At 45.3% G+C, this 23156-nt stretch overlaps 1 long non-coding RNA gene across 1 annotated transcript in view; it reads left to right on the top strand.

The window, feature by feature from the left end:
- Window positions 1-22594, top strand: part of LOC128106096 (uncharacterized) — a 66196-nt gene extending 43602 nt beyond the window's left edge. Inside the window, exons 2-3 of the long non-coding RNA XR_008216598.1 lie at window positions 14305-14351; window positions 21410-22594. This is a non-coding gene — a long non-coding RNA (uncharacterized LOC128106096). The remainder of the gene's footprint in view (window positions 1-14304; window positions 14352-21409) is intronic.
- Window positions 22595-23156: the final 562 nt, after the last annotated feature.

The raw sequence follows: 23156 nt of genomic DNA, 5'->3' as shown, positions 1-23156 counted from the left end.
CTTCTGGTTTTCATATGGTCTCTTACAGTTTCTGTTCTCCCTCAGTCAAAGGCATTGTCAGTTTCATTGATTTCCCTTTAAGACCCGTTTTGGCTGTGCTGATTTTCTCCATCCTTTGTTTTCCATGCCACCGATTTCCAGGCCCGTCTCCGTCATTTCTGTCCTTCTCCGTGGCAGATGAACTGGGTGTTTTCTCTGTAGCTTCTTGACGCGGAAGCTTAGGTCGCTGACTTGGTCTCTTCTTGTTTTCTAACGCAAGCTCTCGACTTTCTAAAATTTAATCTTATTATCACTTTAGTTATATCCTATAAATCTTGCAAAATGTGTACACGGTGTCATTTAGTAAAAAGGTGTTATGTACCTTCTTTGCAATTTCTCTTTTAGAAGTATATTATTTAATTTCCAAGTAATTTTTATATCGGTTTTTTTTTTTAACGATTTTGTCCTTGTGACCCCCTTTTGCCTCAGAAATGTTTATGTGACCTCAGGTTCATAGATGTATGAAATAGTCATACATTCGTAAATAATAAGCCATCAATGAATTTGTTTTAAGTCTGGAGTAATAGCTCTGTGATTGAGAGCACTGGCTGTTCTTGTAAAGGACCTGGGTTTGATTCCTAGCACCCATATGGCAGGTCACAGTGACCTGGAGCTGAATCCCCTCCCAGTGCCCTCTTCCAACCTCCATGGACAACAGGCATGCACCTGGTACACAGACATACATGTAAATAGAACACTAATGCACATAAAAAGGAATATATCTTTAAAACAGAAATTGTAAAATACTTGTTTGGAATTTTACCAGGTGTTTTTTTTTCTGTTGTTGTTGTTGTTTTTTGTTTTTTTAAGACAGGGCTTCTCCATGTAGTTTTGGTGCCTGTCCTGGATCTCACTCTGTAAACCAGGTTGGTCTCAAACTCACAGAGATCCACCTGACTCTGCCTCCCAAGTGCTGGGATTAAAGGCATGAGCCACCACCGCCTGGTGGAATTTTACCAGTCTTCAAATGGTATGTAATTTTACCAATTACTAAAGACAAAATCAAATTTGCATACTAAGGAGTTGGGTGTTCCCATTAGTCAATGCAGTCCCATAATATACTAATTTACGTGCTGAGGAATGATTGTAAGAAAATATTAAAGACTTGTTTTCCACAATTAAGCCATTGTGTTTCTATAAAAGCAGACAACTCTGTATTACAGTAAAAAGCAATGAAATTCCTAACATACAGTAGTCTGGGGCCTGCACTGGGGTGTTTCAGGCAGTGTGTGCTGGTATTGTGTGGCCTAATGGCATGTCCAGTACAAACAGACATGCTGTGTGCTCACAACCAAGGCTACATGGGGCTACATGCTCACTCACACAAGTCTAAATGGGGCTATGACCATTGGTTTAAGAAACTTTGCTCTAAATATTCTTTTATTAGTAGTTTATAACTAACTCCAAGGAGGTCATAAGACATATATTCTGCATACTATGTTACCCAAAATTTTCTTGGTGTTACTATAGAAATGACAATCTACTACAACTGTTACCTTGCTGCCCAATCAGAACTTTCCCTACACTAACTTAACTTAGTTCTCTCTCTCTCTCTCTCTCTCTCTCTCTCTCTCTCTCTCTCTCTCTCTCTCTCACACACACACACACACACACACACACACACACACACACACACACACACACGGTAGAAATTTGAACCCAAAACCTCATGCTTGCTCTATGCACAACTCCTTGAGTCTTTTGAAAGAAAAAAATTCTATCTTACTGGTTTCTGTACAGTAGTGCATATCACACAGCAGTGCATATCACACAGCAGTGCATATCACACAGCAGTACATATCACACAGCAGTACATATCACACAGCAGTGCATATCCCACAGCAGTGCTTATTACACAGCAGTGCATATCCCACAGCAGTGCATATCCCACAGCAGTACATATCACACAGCAGTACATATCACACAGCAGTGCATATCACACAGCAGTACATATCACACAGCAGTGCATATCACACAGCAGTACATATCACACAGCAGTGCATATCACACAGCAGTACATATCACACAGCAATGCATATCACACAGCAGAAATTAAATGGATGAAAGAATTAATTTATGCTGTAGATAGAAAGGAAGAGAGAAAGAGAGAGGGATAGAAAGAGAGAGAGAGATAGAGAGGGTTGGAGTAAGGGAAGAGAGAGGGGAGTAAGAGAAAGAAGGAGGAAGGGAGAGAGAGGGAGGGAGGGAGGGGGAGGGAGCACTCATGGCTAAAATCCAGACTTGCCCTCTGCTAACTCAGGGTAAGGTGTGAAGGCAGTATATAAATGCTTAACTTTTGTTTTTTGTTTTTTGTTTTAACTGCTGTCCTGGTTTGGTTTCGTTTGGCTAGGCTCAGTTTGGTTTGGTTGTCTGGTTGTTTTTATTTTCTTGAGTCAAGATTTCCCTATGTAGCCCAAGGTGATCTCAAACTCAGTGTTTTCTTATCTCAGCCTCTCAAGTGCTAGGATTAAAGGCACATGACACCTCACCTAACAGGTTTTTTTTTTAAGATGTGTGTGTGTGTGTGTGTGTGTGTGTGTGTGTGTGTGTGTGTGTGTGTGTATCTGAATGTATGAATGTGTACTTCATGCATGCAGGAGCCCATGGAGGTCAAAAGAGGGTGCTGGATCTCCTGGAACTCAAGTTACAGGCAGTTATTGTATGCTGCCCTGTGGGTGCTAGGAACCAAACCCAGGTCCTCTGCAAGAGCAGTAAGTGCTCTTAACCACTGAGCATCTCCCCAGGCCTTCCTTTCAGTTCTTAAAAGAACCCTGGGAAGACTGAAAATGTGAATGGAGTCTGAACAATGGGCTTTATACCACAACTTTCAAGGACTAAGCAGCCAGGGTCCCCACTGCACTTTGTAGGTTTTAGGTGGTTTGCTCAAAATAGAGAAGACTTAGTACAGACTCACCTGTTGGTTTCTCGGGCAAGAGAGAAAGCGCTAATGAGCTGTAAAGGTTCAGGGGCCCAGCCAGATGAATTCTCTTCCTGTCTCCTTTGAGGGGTCCAGGCTTTGGGGAAGCTAGTATATGCTCTTCCCTCCCACCACCAACCCCCGGCCCTGAACACACACGAACACACACACACACACACACACACACACACACACACACACACACACACGCACGCACGCACGCACGCACGCACGCACACGCACACGCACACACACACACGAAAAATTTATATTTTAAAACCAAGGTCAGATTCAGGCAGTTTGGAAACTCTTTTGCCTGCTGATGTGGATGTTGGTCCCAGATGTGGGGTGGAGCCAGGACGTTGCTAGACTGGTTTTCCAGGTGTTATGGACCTGGTATGTTTGGATGGCAACTACGCAGTGCCAAATAGAATCTTGATCCCTTAAGATGAGCAACACCTCGGACAAGGGCTAGTGGCCGCCAAGTCAAACAGATGAGCTGCTGAGAGGATGCAGAGTGTTAATGGATTGGTGTTCATCTCCAGAAGGGATCTTTCACTTCACCAGCTTCTGGCCTCCATCTCACCTTATTAAGAATTTTTATTAATGTTTTAGATAAAGACATTGATAAAATTTGTGGATGACAGGAAGCTGGAAGGGATGGCTAATACAATGGACAGCAGAAGTACAGTGAGTGCATAAAAAGATCTGATAGACTGAAACAGTGGATCAGATCCAACAGGCTTGCACGTGGTCAAAATAAACAAGTAAACGTGATGGATGCAGGGCAGATGGGACAGATGCTGTTGATCACAGCCTTGATGAAAGTGATAGAGATGTTTCATCTCATTCTAAATTCAAAATCAATCTCTAGCACCCTGTGTGAGCTTCAGATATAATGGAAAGGTGGAGCAGAGTATGAGGTAGCCTCCAGGCTTCCCAGCACATGTCTGTAATCCCAGCTCCTGGGAGACATAGGCAGGTGCATCTCTGTTCACAGCAAGCCTGATCTACATGGTGAGCTCCATGCCAGCCAGGGCTTCATAGTGAGACTCTGTCTCAAAATAAATAAGTAAATAAAAATATGAGAACGATGATACTCACTTGGACAGCTAGGAAGAGCACTATGACCCCTGTCCTGTGTATAACAAGTTTAGTTCCTTCTTCAGTGGGAGAAATTACAGAGGACATCATACCCAGGCTTGTGTTCTGACAATGGGTTAGAATGTCCCCAGGCAGTGAGGCCCAGCAGACAGCCATCCTGAAAACTTTTCAAGAACAGACATATGACCTCAGGATTCTAAGTCAGATGGAAGACATTTTTAGACACAAGGGGGCGTTCTGGGGAGTTCTACTGTCTTCCAGTCAACAGTGAACTTGATAACTTGTTTCTCCTGAAAAGTTTTGCTTTTTTATTTGTTTGTTTGTTTGTTTATTTGATGTTTTGATCTTTAATTTGTCTTCAGACTTTTTGTTTGTTTGTTTCAAGACAGCTCTAGCTGTCCTGGAACTCACTATGTAGACCAGGCTGGCCTTGAACTCCCAGAGATCCGTCTGCCACAGCCTCCTGAGTGCTGGGATTAAGGGTCTGAACCACTTTTTTGTTTGTTTGTTTTGTTGTTGTTGTTTTTATCTTGTTTTGGTTTGGTTTTTTATTGAGACAGGATCATAGTCCTAGCCGGCCTGCAACTTTGTTTAGACCAGACTGGACCTGAGCTAGCAGAGATCCACTTATCTCTGTCTCCCGAGTTCCTGTATTACTCACCTGGCTCTGATTCTTAACCTTTATTCTCAGGGATGTCTGAGTACCAGCTACTCTTTGCTTACATAACAAGGGCCCCTCGTGCAGGGAAAGATTGAAGGAACCTATACCAACAAGCAAGCCTCTACCTCCCTGTGGTCTGTCCTAGCACTTCCTGTCACCTTACCAGATATCTCTTGTCAGAATTTCACAAGCATGTGACAGCCTTCCAATCCAGTGTCCTCATCCCACAGCGCCGTGTCGTTTCCACTGATCGAGAGAATTGCAACAGGAATAATTATAAGTTGAAAATGAATAAATAGGTCCAGCGCTGGGGCCTGAAGACATATTGCATCAGCAAATTACATGATCTATATACGTGGACATTGGTTCATCCGTTATGATTGGTTAGGACCTCCTTTCCCTTCCAAAACCTTCAAGTGGCTTCTTTTTTGTTTTGTTTTATTTTTAATCTTTGTTGTTGGAATAATTAAGATTTGTGGACTTATGGCTTCAAATAAAAAGTATTTTAAAATTATAGCCTTTTTCTCCTCGTAAGAGAAGAAGCAATGAGTGTCAGCAAGGTGGACATTTTCATTATCTACCCAATCCCCAATGCCACCTGAACAGCTCCCATCTCTCACCCAGTGATGGAGAAAGCTAGCTCTGCCCAGCCTAATGAGACAGCACCAGGCGTTGTAAGTAAATATTCTTGGGACAGCACATGACAGTCTCAGGCTACCGGCACATTTTGCAAGGAACCCCACACCATCTTAATCGTGCCTGCCAGAGAAGAAATTCTCTCCCCCGCCCCCCGCAACCCCTCGCCCCCGACACATTTTCCTCCAGATCATTTAAACATATTAAATCACTGTTGGTACGCAGAGTGGGCATCATGTTAGCATAAGATCTAATCAGAGTGCGTCCGCGGGTCTCCCAAGGCTTTATTCTTTTTGCCTCTTCCCTCGGTTTTCTTGTTAGACTGAAGAGCCTTTTCTGACATCCTCATTTGTTCTGCCCTGTAATAGCACAAGATCTTTCAGAGATGTCGACATCTGCTCCGCTCTGGAGAGCTGCAGAACCGAGCCAGCAGAGCAATCATAATTATGCCCAAACGGACTGAGGGGATACCGGAGCCGGGAAGGAAAACAAGAGAAAATACAGTGTGTGTGTGTGTGTGTGTGTGTGTGTGTGTGTGTGTGTGTGCATGTGTCCATGTACACACGACTAAGATCATGCACTTAGGTGTCCTTTGAGGGCACATCATATTTTCCGAGAGTAATGGGCCAACTGCTAATGAGCCTCCGAATTTTCAGCTTCCCCACCCCACCCTCCTTCCCCAGGTATATGAAACCACGCAGGCAGTGGGGCACTTCAGTGCACTGCGGGGGAGAGGTCTTTCACCTTCAGACCCTTACCCGTGTGCACAGCTGGGAGGGAAGCCTGTAGAAGTCTTCTTCCCCAGACACTTCTTTCTGTGGGGAGAGAACATGCATGTTGGAAAGATGCTATGAGTCTTCCTTGATTGTCAAAATATTTGTTATGAAATAACTAGTCTGATGACTTTCTACCGACATTAAAAAGACCAGTTGGCATCAATTGGACGCCAAGAGATTGCCAGGCATTCAGCAAGCTCCTTATCATTTGTCCTTGAAGAACTTGACAAGCTGAGGCCAGAGAGATGGCTTGGTGGTCAAGAGGGTACACTGCTCTGGCAGAGGACTCCAAGTTTAGTTCCCACCGCCAACAGCTCACAGTCATCCGAAACTTCAGATCCTGGGGGTCCTCTGGCCTCTAAGGGCACCTACACTCTTGGGCACACTTAAGTATATGAAGGACTTTTTAATAGGCCTGAGCATGGCAAACATGGCGCCAATAGGTTTTGCCCTTAACCTTTCTCTCTCCCTTTGCTAAAAACTGTTAGATTGCATTCCTAAAGCTAGCCCCAAGGTCCATCCCCTTATCTGACCACTGACTCATTCCTGAGACTGATCACCAGGGTCCAACCATCAAAACACCAAGGTCCCGCAATCAAAATTCATTATTTTGCTGTACTGGCTAACCTGTCCAGTCAGAACTTACGAACCCACCCCAGTACAGACTCCCCCTTTTCTCCTTAGAAATCACTCCTGCAGAAAACACCTGCTGCTGCTGCTGCTGCTGCTTGCTGTCTGTCTGTCTGTCTTTGCCCGATCCAGAGGCATCCCCCTCCCCGATGCTTGCCCCTCCAGGGTAATAAATCTCCTTTGTGTTGAGAATTTGCTATCGGGGTGTGCCAACCCCTTACAGTATATGTAGTCAAAAATAATTTTAAAAAATGCATTTTAAAACCCAACTCTTCAAGATAGAAGCTTCTATTATCCTCATTTACAGATAAAATACTAGGCCCTTTTCTGAGGGAGAGAGATCAGTCCTTAGCGGCTCACAACCAGGAAGGCAGTGGTTACACAATAACAAAGGAGCTGGCCCTGCCATTTCTTTTGTGTCTTCGGTGAGCAGAAGAATTATCAGTGACATGTCACTCCATCGTAAGAAGCCACCTTTCAGTGAACGGAAAAAGAAAGGCGTTCCACAAACAGAGGCCAGACTTTTTCACTGGGTTAACAGACAATTTTGCAGAATCCAAGAATCCCACTGAGGCAAGTCAGGGTCAGGGGCAAGTTGTGACCCTGCCCTAGTCTGGGAAGGCCTGATCCTCAGCAAAGGTGCCAGGAGGGACTCAGTTTAGAGAACACGCCCTTCTTGCCTCTGCCTTCCATTTCCCTCAGCCCGATTCCTGCTTGGAGCTTAAACTGCAGCTGCACTCTCCACAACCCAGACCACCCTCACCTCCACAGGACTGGCTTCAGAAAGTCATGTGCCTCGCTGCTTTTGAAGGATCCCTTTCTGAAGTGTTCATTTGAACTTCTGAGGCCAAAGGAACTGCCATTTCTAGTGGTGGCATCTCATGGGTAAGCCAGCTGGGGTTTAAAAGGAAAGCTTCATTGGGCCTGGTGGTATACACCTTTAATCCCAGCACTAGGGAGGCAGAGGCAGGGCGATCTCTGTAGGTTCCATGCCAGCCTGGTCTACATGGTGAGTTCCAGGCCAGCCAAAGCTACATAGCGAAGCCCCTGTCTCAAAACAAACAAACAAAAAGTAAAAGGATCATTTCCATTAGTCAGCTTTGTATCCTTGTGGATAAAACGTCTGAGATAAAGCATTGTACAAGAAGCGCTTGTCTGGGCTCCTCATTCCAGAAGTTACAGCCTGTGATGGCTTAGCCTGTTGCTATGGTTGCAGCTTAGATTATCACGGTAGAGACATGCAGCAGAATGACCCTATGCACCCTATGGCAAGCAAGGAAGCAAGGACAGAGACAAGAAGACCAGGGTCCCAGTACACCCTTCACAAGCCCACCTTCAATGACCTGTTACTTCCTTCGCTTAGGCTCTGCCTCCTAAAGGTTCCACCAGCTGTCATTGGTACCAATAGTCTGGCCACCAAGCCTTCAACACTTGGGTCTTTGGGGGCATTCAAGATCCAAGTCCCAGCAGTCTCCATAACATTTTGATTATCTCTTTCAGTGGAAGAAGGCAAGAGTCGGCCTTTGGAATCTGTGTGCATGGCAGGATGAGGCTGGGATTGTCAAAAGACTGCTTGCTAGCCCTGCTGGAGATTCTAAAGTCAGGCATTTTTGCATGGGAATGCATTTTGCAAAGTTCCTGTACAACACCCAGTGATGTTTTAGAAAAGAAAGGGAAAAATCTTAAGACAATAAAAGAAGGGGAAAGGGGTGGTTAGAAAAATAGGCAAACAGGGATTACTCTTGCGAGAGATAAAAATCCTAGAGCCAGAGAGGAGAAACATGCCCACCATTCCCATTCTATCAGCAGCTGTGCTACTGAAAGCCACCCAACGGGGAGAGCGAGCAGCCAGGGAGATGGGGATGCCAGGGTAATAAAGCGTCCAGAGAGAGCCAGGGCCAGTCTGAGCTGAGGATGAAACTGGAGCACACATGGGACGGAGGAACAGCGCCACAGTCCCTCACAGCAGAATTAACATTGATCAACACTAACCGGCATAGCATCCTTAGTGTGTTCGCTCACAGGGCCTCAGGTCGTCCACCGAGGAGATGCACTGAGCCAGCCAAGCTTGGGTTAAAGCACACTCCATACTCTTTGTGGGCTTTGATTTCTTCACACAGGGAACCTGCTCCGGCTTTATGAAGGTTGCTCACCAGGGAGACCACCCAAGAACTCTAATGACAAAGAATTCAGAGGGTCTTTGCAAAATTCTACACAGCACTCCGGAGTTCTGCATTAGTCATGATTCCCTTTACTCCATCTTTCTATAAAGTTCAAATAGTGCACCAAGTATTTCCCTGGCCTCTTCCCTGAGGTGGTGAGGTCTCAGATCTCCCAGGGGTGAACAGACACAAAGACTTCGTTGGCCTCCCTGTGAGGTGTGCAGAGGCACACAGGAGAAGCTTCTCCTGGTGTCCCTTGCAGCCAAAGGCCACTGCCTGGCTCAAGTCCACTCAGATCTCCCATTTGCATATTGTAGCCCTGCGGGATGATGCTCTTGATTTAATTAATAGTTTGTCTGTTTGCATAATTTCCCTCCGAAAGGACTATTAGCACATCCGAAGGATGTTAACAAGACCAATGATGAGTAAATACAGCTCTAGCTTATCACTTATACCAGTTTGAAAAGAGTGAGACATGTGAACTTTCCTTGGGGAGGAAAGTGGAGGCAGGTCCAGTCTGGAGCCAGTAGGTGGTGAAAAGACAAAGTAACTTCTAGAATGAATTTGTATTTGTTGCTGTTGTTGTTCTTGTTTTTAATTCAAAACTACCTGGGGGCTGAGGCAGGGGTGTGTGTGTGTGTGTGTGTGTGTGTGTGTGTGTGTGTGTGTGTGTGTGTGCTGACTTTCCTTCCCTCCCTCCTCCTAACTTAAAGCTCTCAAAGGAACTTGTTGGGCTGGTTGCGCTTCCTTTTGTGTCTTCATGTGAGTAATATTTTAGGAGCTGGCCAAGTGGTGGTGCACTTTAATCCCAGCACTCGGGAGGCAGAGGCAGGCGGATCTCAGGGAGTTTGAGGCCAGCTTAGTCTACAAAGAGAGTTCCAGGATGGCCAGGACCATTACACAGAGAAACCCTGTCTTGAAAAACAAAACAAAACAAAAACAAATCAAAAATTCAGAGCTGGAGAGATCGCTCAGTTTGCATAGCACTCACGAGCGCCAGGCCCTGGGTTCAAATCCCCAGGACCAACGACAGGAAAAAATGTTTGCAGAACAGTGATTTTCATAATCCTGCAGGGAAAGGAAGGACCAGAAGGAGGAAAGGAGGGAAGGAGAAGGAGGCCCTTTACTTAGCCCAAACTCCATTTCTACCTGACTATCAAGCGGAGGAAAACTTACAGCCTCCTTGAGCCCCTGAGAGCCACATGAGGGTTTTTTGTTTTGTTTTTAATTTTTTAAAAAAGCAACTTTATGTATAGCAATACAGTTTACATATTAAATAACATTATAAGAGAATGATTTGCTATAGTTTTAAATAGGAAAAAAGGGGGAGGGGCAATTTTCAGGTAATAAACACCTCCCCCCAAAACAATTTTTTTGTTTTTATTTATTTGTTTTGTTTTTACACCCCAATCAAAGTTATCCCTCCCTCCTCTCCTCCCAGTTAAAAAACCAAATTTTTAAATTACTTTTTCTAAGTGAGTCAATGTGACAGAAGCATTTGGTGACTAGTCATATCTAACTCTTGTTGCCACTAATGGTTGATGGAATTAAAAGCAAGCTCAAGTCTCACAGTTTCTGCCTCGACGGAACAGCAGCAGTTTGGTGCTTTTGGAATGCAGAAATGGTTCTTGCTACTTGAATACCCAGAAATCTGGATTCACAAAGCCTTTGTGAAGAAAAGAAAAAAAAAAAGAGTTTTATATCTTCTTCCATTCCACCCTTCTTCATTGCCTGACATTACCCTTTCTTCTTCTCCTTTCTAAACTGTAAACTACACCTAAGATCCAACTCAAGAAAGAAAATGCCCCATAGCAGGAAGCAGAGGGTGAGCTGGCCAAGACCCCCAAGGGGCTCAAGACTCTGGTTAAACCAAATCTGACCTGGAGCTTTAGCTCAGTATAGAGCTAAAACCCTGGAGTCCCTCCCCAGGACTGCAAACCCGAAGGTCAACATCTGGGGGGTGGGGCGTTGGGGGGTGGAACCTCACTGCATCACGTGGTTTCCGGTGGGACTGCAGAAGGAGCATACTCCGTAAAGGACTTCGAGGACAGGTTGACAGCTAAGACTTCTTAAATGTATGTTCTACTCCTTTAAGTACTACATTCAAACCTTGTTTTCTTCACCCTGCCCCGTGTGTGTGTGTGTGTGTGTGTGTGTGTGTGTGTGTGTGTGTGTGTGTGTGTACACTTGTACAGGTGTCCATGCATGCCCATGTGTGAGTAAGTGGAAGACAACAGGTATCCTCCTGTATTCTCTCTCTCTATTTTTTTGAGACAGCACCAAATGGCTGGCTGGCCAGCAAGCTCCTGAGATCTGCCGGCCTCCACTTCACAATGCTGGGATTACAGGCAAGGGAGGCCATGTCCGGCTTTTATGTGGATGCTAGGGATTCGATCTCAAGTCATCTGACTTTCATGGCAAGTGCTCTGACCCACTGAGCCATCTCCCCAGCCCCCAAGTCCCGATGTCTGAGATGAAGATACGGGGTAGAGTGCCAGGTTCTTTCTCATGGTCATCAGTTGGTGTGGAGGAGGACTTCTGTCCTGGACACTGACAAAGTAAGTTCAGATAGTAAGAAAATGCCACCAAGGCAATTGAAAAGACTCCTTCCCCTCTTCCCATGGGGTCCCTGATGAGTGGTCACTCCCCCCTCTCCCAGGAAGTTCGAGGCTTCTCCAGGGAATCCGCCCCCAACCTACTTCCTACCTTCCAGGGGAGGGGCTGCATTAGTCCCCTTAGCTGCTTGCCAGCAGCTGGTTCAGGCCAGTGAGGGTACAGGTACCCTAAGCACCTCAGGGGCAACACACAACACAGCTAATCTTCAGAGACTGCCGGGAGAAGTCTTTCTGGACAACTGCTGCTTCTGGGTGTGAGGCCAGCTGCCCCAGAAGCTACTCTGCTACCAGCTGGGGACGAAGCCTCAAGAGCGTAGAGGGGAGAGAAGGGCAGGGTCACGGGGCCAGGGGTGGGGGCGTCCGTCCATTGGAAGCTGGATGTGCCGCTGGATTCCAGTTTGGTGAGCCATTTGTCATCCACGATAGTACAAGCTTGTTTGAGTTCTCTGCTGCTCGCACGTAAAACAGTGTGTCTTGTCAATAACTGAGAACTTCCAAGTCGTATTAATAACGAAGGCAACAAAAGATTGCCTGCATGAGACGGAGCATAACACTGACCAGCCGCTGAAGTTTCGATTTGAAAGGAGATGAATTAGTGTTACAGTCACTACATTTTTTCAAAGGTTGTCAAAGTTGGCCATTTTGGTGACAGTAGTTCAGACTGCATCCATTTCTATTCCAGCTTCTTGTATCAGGTGACATCGGAGTGCTGGCAGGCATTTTGAGGGGCCAGCAAGCAGGTGGAAATGGGCACCATTATGCCCAGCAAATACTCTGTGTGTGTGTGTGTGTGTGTGTGTGTGTGTGTGTGTGTGTGTGTGTGTGTGTGTGTCTGTGCACAGAAGCGTATTCTGGTGTGCCATGTGAGTTAGTACATGTGGATGTGTGTATATGCATGTAGTAGTTAGAAGACTGACAACCTCAGGTGCTGTACTTGTTCCTCACTCACTGTCCACCATGGTTTTGTTTGTCTGTTGGTTTGTTTTTTAATGAAGTCTCTCACTGGTCTGGAACTGCTAAGTAGACTAGGCTAACTGGCCAGTGAACCTCAGGAATCCACCTGTCTCTGCCTCCCCAGCAGAGGTATTACACCAGGATGCCTGGTTGACCATTTGTTGTTGTTTGTTTGTTTGTTTGTTTGTTTTCCTTTAAATATGAATTGTGGGGGTGGAATTCCAGTTCTTAGACTTGCAAGGCAAGCACCTTACCAAATGAGCTGTCCCCCGGGCCCTGTGTGTGTAAACGTTTCTGTTCCCGCTCATAGGCATGGCTTAGATAAAGATTCCAGCGGCTCACTTTGGAAACTCACCTGCTGTTATAGCACAGACAGGGAGGTCTACAGGTTATACAACAATCAGAGTATTTCAAGACCTCGGTAGAAAAGGAGCAAGGTTGGAGAAGGGCAGAGCTAGCAGTTAGGCTGTGGGAGAGTCTCTCCAATGAGCCACAACCAAGGATTTAATTTATTATTTTCTTCATTATCTGGTCCTGAAGCTCAACTCCAGACCTTGCTCTTCCGAGGCACATACTCCACCACTGAGCTTTACCCCAGCTCCTGAGGATTCAATTTTATTGACACATAATTAAAGCAAAGGTTTTTGTTTTTTTTTTTAGCCCCTTTGGGGATACATGTGAAAGTGCACTGGTGTACTGTTATCTTTTTATGTCATTTAATAAAAAGTATTTCTCATGGAGTTGTATACAAAGTCAACAGAAATTATCCTAACACTCAGAAGTAAACTATAACAAAAAAAAATAGATTCTTGCAAAAGCAGGAAATCATTAGGAGAGAGAATTAAATTGCTAGTAGACATAATCAATAGGTTCTTGGGTACTTGTCTTAGGGTTCCTACTGCTACTAAGAAACACTATGACTAAAAGCAACTTGGGGTGTAAAGGTTTATTTGGCTTACCCTTCCACAGCCCTGTTCATCATCAAAGGAAGTCAGGACGGGAACTCAATAAGGCAGGAGCTGATGCAGAGGCCATGGAGTGGTGCTACTTACTGGCTTGCTCCTTTTCATTATAGAAAAGAGCAGCCACTAATAAGCAAGCAACACAGTCAATACTAGGTTGTCTGGGAATCTCCTCTGCCAAAACTGTTAATCTATAACTCTCCAAGTTAGCCTCAGGCAGACTCTTTGGGCAAGGGCAGAAAGCAGCCACATTCTTCATCAAAATACCACAAGAACTGTCTCTAGGCCACATACTAGTATTCTTTCCCTCTGAAACCTCTTGAGTCATGTCATCATAATCTCCATTGCCCTCAGCACCACTGTCTTCCATGCTCCTACTAGTATGGCCCATAAAGCCCCACTGAAAACATTCAACTGCCTTCCTAATCCAAAATCCACATTCCTCCAAACAAAAGCACTAACAGGCCTCAATACCCCAGTCCCTGGTACCAAAATCTGTGTTAGGGTTCTCTAGAGTGACAGAAATTATAAAATGAATCTCTCTCTCTCTCTCTGTATGTATGTATGTATATATGTAGGTATTGTGTGTATATATACAGGGGATTTACTGGAGTGACTTGCAGGTACAGTCCAGCTAATCTAACAATGTCTGGCTGTGAATGGAAAGTCCAAGAATCTAGTAGTTTCTCAGTCCACAAGGTAGGATTCCTCAGCTGGACTTCAATATATGCCGGAATTCCACAGAAGTAGGCTCTAAGTTCCAATGCCAGTGAAGGAATGGACTTGCTAGCAAGGTGAGGGCAAGCAGGCAAAGAGCAAAAGCTTCCTTCTTCTGTGTCCTTCTACAGGCTTCAAGCAGAAGGTGTGGCTTTCCACCTCAAGATCCAGATCAAAGGTATGTGTCCTCCTACCTCAGAAATCCGGCCTAGAAGTGGATTCATCCACTTCAAACCGAGCAAAATACCTGATGTAGTCAAGTTGACAACCAAGAATAGCCATCACAGTAATTGAATGATTTAATCAGTCAAGAAGAGTGAGCTATATGAACATATTTTAAAATATTTAAATTTGTTTGTAATGTGTCAAGAATATTCAAATTGAGAGGAGCAGTAGAAGAGCTGTGTATGGGAAGGCTTAGCTCAGGAACATAGGGAGTGCTTAGGGTACATGGGGACCTGGGCTCAGTCACCAATACCCGTCCCCTAAAACAGTTACAGGGGCAGGGAACATGGCTCGGTGGGTAAGTGTGCTTGCTGCTCAAACATGAGCACCTGAGCTCAGAATCCTAACACCTATTAAAAACCGAGCGTGGCAGAGGGGGGTGGGCAGAGACAGGAGTATCACTGGGACCTGCTGACTGTCACTCACTGGAGACTCTGTCTCAGGAGAATTAAGTACAGTGTAATAGAGCTCAACACCTAATGTCCTCTTCTACACACACACACACACACACACACACACACACACACGATATAATTTGAATCACATATTTCTACACCACTAGTTAAAAACAAATTTGTCATTTCTATATGCTCTCAGCAGGATTTATCATAGAATATTTATCATGTAAAGAGATGATTTCCCCTTGGCCCAAAAGGAAAAATTTCAGGGCTTATCAGAGAAGTTAAGCAACAACAACAACAACAACAACAAAGAAGTTAATTTTGTTGTCTTGTTTGGGATTTTGTGATGCTTGTGGTTTAAGTATTTTTGAACGCACAGTTTTACATAAATAACCTTGTTTCCTTCTCCTCTTCCCCCCCTTTTTCTTCTCCTGGATTTTTGCGACAGGGTCTTTTATATATATAGCCCAGGCTGGCCCTGCATTCCTATCATCCTACTCATCCAAATGTCCTGGGATCGCAGGCAAGCACAATCATACCAGATTGCTTTTTATCTTCTTTTATTTAAAGCTCTAAAATTATATGAGTGTCAGATGCCAAAAGCAATAACTCAAGAGGGAAAGCTCCTGGCTCCACCTCCTTGTTTTCTCATGCCAATCTGGATTGATTAAGTCATTTTTCCAGTTACAAAAAACAAAAAACAAAAACTTCACACTGAACACACTGAGACACAAAACTAATGTTTCTAAAGATAATGTAATGGACTGCATGGATTTTTGTCGTCTTCTCGGTCTTGGTGACACAGATTGTGACTCCACTCTGGTGTTGGTGCTGGAACAGTGGGATGTGGATATGTTGGGGATAGAAGGTGGTTAAGGATGGGATTCTGGATGCAGAAGCCCTCTTAGGGTTTGTAAAGGGGAAATGACCATGAGGATCACCATCTGTTTTGGTCTGCTTGGACTTTGATGACAAAATACCAGTAAGCTAGGTGGATTGTAAACAGCAAGAAAGTGTGGCTTACAGTTCTGGGGACTGAGAAGTCCAAGATCAAGTGACCATCAAATTCGGTGTCTGAGGAGGGCCAACCTCCTTGCTGACAGGCACCTTATCCGTGGAGGAAGGGAGAGGGGAGTTAACCTCACTCATCTCATGCTTTTCCATCATACCATCAGCTTGAAGAGGACGATTTGAACGTGCAAACTGTGAACAGAAAGGGTATTAAAACCCTAGCATGGCTGTAGGAAAAACAGAGAAAACCTTTACTTTGGCCAGCTCTAAATCCCAGCCATGGTACTGGACTAGTTTTGTGTTCACGATCCACAGCTTCTAAGTCTGCAAAAATAGACGGAACAGTAGATGGTTGTTTAAAGCTGTGTGAAATTGAAATGGAGCTACAACAACTGTGGAGGGCTGTTTAAGGAGGTGCCATGATCGTAATATGTATTCATGAATGTTATTTCCTCCAGAAATAGATGACACGGGACACCAGCTAACACAATGTAAATCTGCTCTGGTCATAAACGCCAATGCGTCTTTCCTCCTCACAACGCCAGGGAATTTGAATGGATTATTTGGATTGTGTTTTTATCTTCCTCCTTATCCTAAAGCTATTTCATCTTCCTGCTTATCCTAAAGCCAGTCCTAAACATAACAATGATGACACATATGTGCAGTTTACAAAATAAGTAAGAGGGTTTGGTGGCAAGGCAAGACTAGTTCAATGCACTTGCCCTTCAAACCAGTGTAAACCCGCGGGGGCCGCCTCGTCTTGCAGACGGCCGAGAAGAATTGGAAGGCCCACTTGCTGTTGGCAGGAGAGGAAGGGAAGGGCACCCTCAAAGCAGTAGGTAGTTGGAGTTCAAATGGGCACACTGTTTTGAAGGCCAAGGTAAGAGGAGATTTGCATTTACCCTGCATTAAAAGCTAAACAGGCCCGCGTGGTGACGAGTAGTTACGCTCCCAGCTTACATAAGAAAAGGAAAAACCCGTCCAGGCACGGTGATGTACACTTTTATTTAAAAAATTAATAATGATTTTCTTAATTAAAATCACATCATTTCCCTCTTCGCTTTCCTCCCATCCATCCCTCCCATGTAGGACTCCGCCTTTCTCTCAGATTCCTGGCTTTTTTTCTTTAGTGATTGATAGATAAAAACACAACCTGTTCAGTCCATGTAATCTCACCTTCCTGTGTGTTATTTTAGGGCTGATCACTTGGTATTGAATAACCAACTAGGGCCGAGGCTCTTTCCCAAGGAAAATTACTTCTCCTAATCTCAGCATCCCTTAGCTGCCTGTAGTTCTTTGTCTAGGGTTGAAGCCCCTTGAGATGCCCCGCCTCCATGTCAGCCTGTCTGTTAGTCCTCCTTGTTCTCCGGTCTTGTTTAGGTAGCCGCAGTGATGAGACTTCCAAGGTGGAGCTTCCCGGCGTTTCTAGGGGCCGCTGTCCCACAGCAGACTTCAGGGCCCTCTGGCTCTTACAATCTTGCCTGCCCGAGGTGCTTCCTGAGCCTTGGGTGCAGGAGCTGAGCTGTAGATGTGTTCGAGGGGCTGGGCACCCCATGTCGTCTGCTTCTCTGCATTTGGATTGGTTGTGTCTTTCTGTAATGGTCTCCATCTCTTGCAAAGAGAAGTTTCTTTGATGAGGAGAGCTGCACTGACCTGTGAGTCAGAGGGTCAATATTTAGAATGCAGTTAGGAACTATGCTTCGTTAGTAAAGAGGTTATAGTGAGTCCAACATCCAGAAGGCTGATCTGTGTAAATTCGAGAGCAGCCTGGTCTATGTGGTAAATTCCGGGCCGGCCAGAGCTACCTAGTGGACAAACAAACAAACAAACCCACTCCTCCGGAAGACATTCAAGAATATTCACAACAAGCTTATTCATAACAATCTGAATGTCTCCCAAAATAAAATGAACCAATAATCTGTGTTAAAAATAGGACAAGGGGCTAGGTGGCGGTGGCTCACGCCTTTAATCCCAGCACTCACAAGGCAGAGCCACGTAGATCTCCGTGAGTTCAAGGCCAGCCTTGTCTACAGAGCGAGTTCCAGGGCAGGCACCAAAACTACACAGAGAAACCCTGTCTCAAAAAAACAAAACAAACAAAAAAAAAAAAAAGAAAAGAAAAGAAATAAAAACAAAAAAATAGGACAAGGGGCTGGAGAGATGCTCAACAGTTTAAAAGCACTGGCTGCTCTTCCAGAGGACCTGGGTTCCATACGCAGCACCCACGTGGAGACTCACAACTCCAGTCCTAGGGGACCTAGTGCCCTCTGTGGGCATGTATACGGTGTATAGACAGATGTGCAGGTAAAACACTCACAGAAATAAAATAGTAATAAAAATTTAAACATTCAAAGATTTTAAAAGCCAAATGAAAAGGATAAGCTACTGTTGGACAATACAGCAAAACTAATCTAACAAACTTTATATCGAGGGAAGAAAAATCAGAAACAAAAGCACACTCTGATTCCATTTATACCAAGTTCAAGAACATAGGGTAGACTGACTGGAAGGGGCATAAATATCCTAGGGTACTACATGTTTGCTGCATTGACCTGGGTGGTAGTTATGTAGTTGTGTGTCTGGATGTCTGCAAGTGTGTGTGTGTGTGTGTGTGTGTGTGTGTGTGTGTGTGTGTGTGTGTGTAACTATTTCAGCTGTTTCAAGATTTATTCACTTTATTATATATGTTATATCTTAACTAAAAAATTTCAAGGAAAACAAAACTCTTTTGACTTAATAACAGCGCTTTCACCCCAAGGAAAAATTGAGAAGACTACAAAGGCATTTATGATGATCATAAGATCATCGCTTGTGTTGTGAATAATAATCTGCATCTGAAGACATGAGGAGGCCACTAAATAAGTTATGATACATTAAAAAATGGCAAAGCCTTCATTAACTTTAACCATCACATTACTTCAGGATGCAGGTTACCGACACTGACTTAATTAATGGTTCTCGTCCCTTCGCCTTGGGTTTCTGACGAACTGGCTGTCACGGCTCCCTTGAAGGGTTGACTGTAACACTGCTGGACTGGCGTGACAGAACACACCCAGCCTCGGCACACCCATTTGTCTGAAAGGTCTCAGCTGGGCTGAGCAGCGGCTCTCCTTCTGAGAGCCAGGCCTGTGAAGTCGATGGACACACTAGGTTCCAGCTGTCACTGAGAGGCACAAGGTCAAGCTTGCGAGGGTCCCTCAGAGAAGCCTGGAGGCCCAGGATCTGTGCTGTTCTTTGTCACTACTCAGACCGACATAGTAGCGGAAAGTCAGGTGATGGCTGATGTTTCCCCCTTAGAGGATTTTCCCTCTGCTGCTCTCCCCAGAGCCCTGTTGCACAGTTGGGTTTTAATTTCATTTCCCGGCTTGTGTCTCCTCTGTCCCAGGCTCGGCTCTCCTTGCTTTCTGTGTGTATCTCCACTCTTCTCCCATGTCTGTCTGCTTCCGTGTCCTTCTCCCTGTGTGAGCCCCCCCCCCCCAACTCTCCCTTTTCTCTCCTTCCTTCCCTTTTCTCTTCCTCTTCGTCTCTCTTGAGACAGGTCTAGTGGCCTGGTTGCCATCTGCTGCCTTTTTTTATGAGGTTGAGATCAGATGGCATCTAATCGATCGTCGCGGTCTCCATGGTTACCAGGGTGACAGAGTACTTGGGAGAGACACATTCTCCAGCCTGGGGCTGTCAGACCATTCCTGAGAGGGGAAAGAAAATAAAACCTCTTCCATCATATTTACACATTTACATCTTTCTCAGAAGCGGCAGAACACAGGTCCTGGGTGTGGTTTTACACAGCTGCCCAGTGACTTGAGGCCAGGGGACTCAGAGAAGCTTCTTCTGTTTAACACACACACACACACACACACACACAGAGAGAGAGAGAGAGAGAGAGAGAGAGAGAGAGAGAGAGAGAGAGAGAGAGAGAGAGAGGTTTTTTTGTTTTGTTTTGTTTTAACCACAGAGTCCCACCATCCAGGCACAGAGACAGTCCCCTCTCTGTCTTACCCTTTCCATGTTTGGGAATTAACGTACTCATTCTAAGGAGTTGCTAGTCTTCCAGTAGAGTGCAGTGACACCTGACAACTATTGCTTCATGAAAAGAAACAACTATGCAGGACATTACCAACACTTTAATCTTTGATTGGGATCAAAAGTCATGTTGAAGTTAGATGCTCTTTGGCCAAGAATTGGTTATAATTCAGGAAGCCGTATGATAAGCTATAATCAAAAGGACCTTTATTCTTGTCTGAGAACATGGTCTCCTGTAGCCCAGGCTGGCCCCAGACTGCTTTGTTGGTGAGTTTGACCTCGAACTCCTGACTCCCCGTCCTCTAACTCCATGCTGGGACTTCACATGCGCACCACTACTCCTGACTCAGAATGATCTGTCTTAATGCAGATGGGCTTGGCTGTGGTCTGCAAGGCTTTAAGACCTAGGAGCTCCCCAATTTGCAGAGACACACAAGGGCCATGTTATGTGGTTTGGCTCACAGTCCAGGTCTGATTGACAGGGACCTGAGAAAGGCCTTGGTACCAGGGGCAAAGAACTAAATGGAACCAAGGTTAGGTATTTGAAGTAGCTCTGAGACAGGAAAGCAACCATCCTGCTATTAAACGAAGTCAAAACCACATTGGACGTGGTGTCCTTGACTTAGTCCTGCGCCCTTAGCAGCAGGCACAGACGGTGGCGGCCACCGCCTGCTTTCCCCTTTTCCTTCCAACTGCTCATGCTTTGTAACGTCTAGCCAAAATCCTGCTCTTTTTTCAACTTCCTGGAGAAAACCAGGAAAAAATAAAGCTCCAGTCCAGAAATGGGCCCACAAATAAGTAACATCTGTCCATTTAAAGGACAGACATAATGCCACACATGGGCAATCCTTCCCGCTTCCTTCCTGTCTCGGATTCCTCCAGACCTCCTGCCTCTCCTCCTGCATGGTATCTTAGAAAGATTCAGATAGATTCATCTGCAGCGCCTTTGGCGGTTAAGCAAATATCACACTGATATTTGAAATGGGAATGATCCCATCAATTGAAGGATAGACTTTAATATAAAAGGAAAATAATTTGTCATGGTCATGAACCTTCTATTCATTTCTTACCTCTGCATCTTGGTTGGCGCTGGCCTCTCTGCACTTCCTCCTACTGCCCCCACTTGTTGCAGCTCTCCACAGTGGAATGGCCTGGAAAGTGTTGTGTTGGAGTCCTGTCTTTCCAGTGCATCTGTCCTCCGACCCCTGTCCCAGAGAGCTGCACTCCCAAAGTTCTGTCTATGCTTCTCACTCCAAGCAGCTGTCCCTTACATGATTGTTAGGCTAAATTGTGAGCTCCGGGGGATGGAGACCACGTCCCTTATTTGTGGAATCTCCCTTTACTTTGTATTGAGATGCCACTTCCTATAAGTTTGCTGAAGGATAGAGCAGCCTGTGCAACCTATAAGGCAACGTATACCTGGCTTTCAGAGTTTTTGTTTGTATTCATTTATTTATGTATTTTGCATCTGTGTGTGTGTGTGTGTGTGTGTGTGTGTGTGTGTGTGTGTGTGTGCATGACAGAGGTCCACAGAATGACACTGCCTTCCTCAATTACTCTACCTTATTTTTTGAGACAGGGTGTCTCACTAAACCGGAGCTCCCTGATTCTTCTAGACTGACTGGCTGTCAAGCTCCACAGGTCCTCCTGTTGCTGCTTCTCCAGCACTGGGATGACAGGGACTGACCACCGTAGCCAGCTTCTTGTGTGCCTGTTGGAGATCTGAACTCAGGTCCTCATGCTTGGGCTACAAGCACTTTGTAGACTGAGCCATCTCCCCACCCCCTGGTTTGTTTTGTTGAGACCAGGTATCTCTCTATGGAATCAAGACCGGCCTCAAACAAGCAAGCCTCCTGCCTCAGCCTGTCCAGAGGCTTTTCTTTCTAAAACCCTGGACCACATTCAGCTCTGAGCGTTTCTTTGACTTCAGTTCTTGACACCGGGTCTGCCAGGAGCCATTTTTTCCCCCCTGCTCACTCCACGCTCATGCACAAGCATGCTTCTCCGAGAAAGTGGGTTCCACCTAGGAATGAAATGAGTCATGTGCTCCCTTCAGGACCACCGCCACAGCATGGTGTCAACTCTCACTCACCTTCTGAAAATTGAGTTTGTCAGTACTCAGCCACACAGCTGAGTGAAGTGTTGTGTGATGCAGGGGCGTCTCCTGGGAGAGAGAAACTGGCATAAACCACATCCTAATGGGATCCAGAAACAAAGAATCGTGAATGAAGTGTTAATTGCATTTATAAAGACATTAACAAAGGAATTAAAACGGCAGAATCTTCCATCCCCCACTCAGAATTCACAGGAAAGAACAGTGCCCAAAAGAGAATTTTAACAATAACCATCAGGGTTGACTGCTTGTCCACTGCAGAGAGAACGCTCGATAAACACTAACTTCTCAAAGAACACCTTGGGTCCATTATCTCGAGTACATTAAGGAGCAGACATTTTAACCCATCTCACCTCTACTTCTCTCCTTGTTTTCATATGATTTAAGTTTCCAGGGAATCAAGAGGCCTTGCCACATTGCTTTGCTACCTCTGGGGATGATGGTGAACAGTTTGACTCTAACTAACCCTGACGTTCTTGTTGGTATGGAGTGCTTGTTGTCTGGGAGACTTTGTTTGAAGTAAAATGACAAGATTGGGACTTTCCATAACTCTTGAATATTGGATCTTCTAGAGATAATCTGCAGTGAGGCTGACCCGGGGCCCCCTGCCCTTCCCTTTGGCTGAGCCTTCAGATGCTGACCCCAGGACTAAGTGGGCAAAAGGTCAGAAGCCTGCATTGACTGAAGGTAGATCAGTAGTAGGTGAACTGCCCTGTTTAATGAAGTCAAGGGCATGGACTTGAGGTCTTTTATGGGTCCCCTTGTTGTACTCAATTTCACCTTCAGACATCATGCCACTAAGCCCAGACATCCACTTTGTTGTCTGTATGCAACTGGTGACCAAGAGACCAGAGAGGTCAATGAAACCCAGCTAATGCAGTGACTGGAAATCTCTATGCCTGACAGAACTGTAGCGAAGGGCTGTGTTCACAGAGGTGTGTCCTGTGACCTTCGCGGACATTCAGAGGTACAGACAGCAGATGAGAGAATAGAAATGCTGAGCCATTAAGGGAAGCCTGGGATCAGAATTCAAGTACTCCGACAGCTTCTCTGCTCATCCTACAGTGTGCGGGGAGTGTAACTCTCCCAGGATCTCATTTGGTTCAAATCAGAACCCCGTGAAGGAAGACAAGCTGTATAAACAAGCAGGTCAATTTCTTCTGGAGTTGCATCAACTCACCCAGAGGAGCGGTCCTCGCTGCTCACCACCAGA

Source organism: Peromyscus californicus, unplaced genomic scaffold (assembly GCF_007827085.1).
Source record: "Peromyscus californicus insignis strain IS unplaced genomic scaffold, ASM782708v3 Scaffold_9__1_contigs__length_137607984, whole genome shotgun sequence".
Lineage (NCBI taxonomy): Eukaryota > Metazoa > Chordata > Mammalia > Rodentia > Cricetidae > Peromyscus > Peromyscus californicus.
Note: the sequence above shows the minus strand (reverse complement) of the source record. Positions and strands in the feature narration are given on the sequence as shown.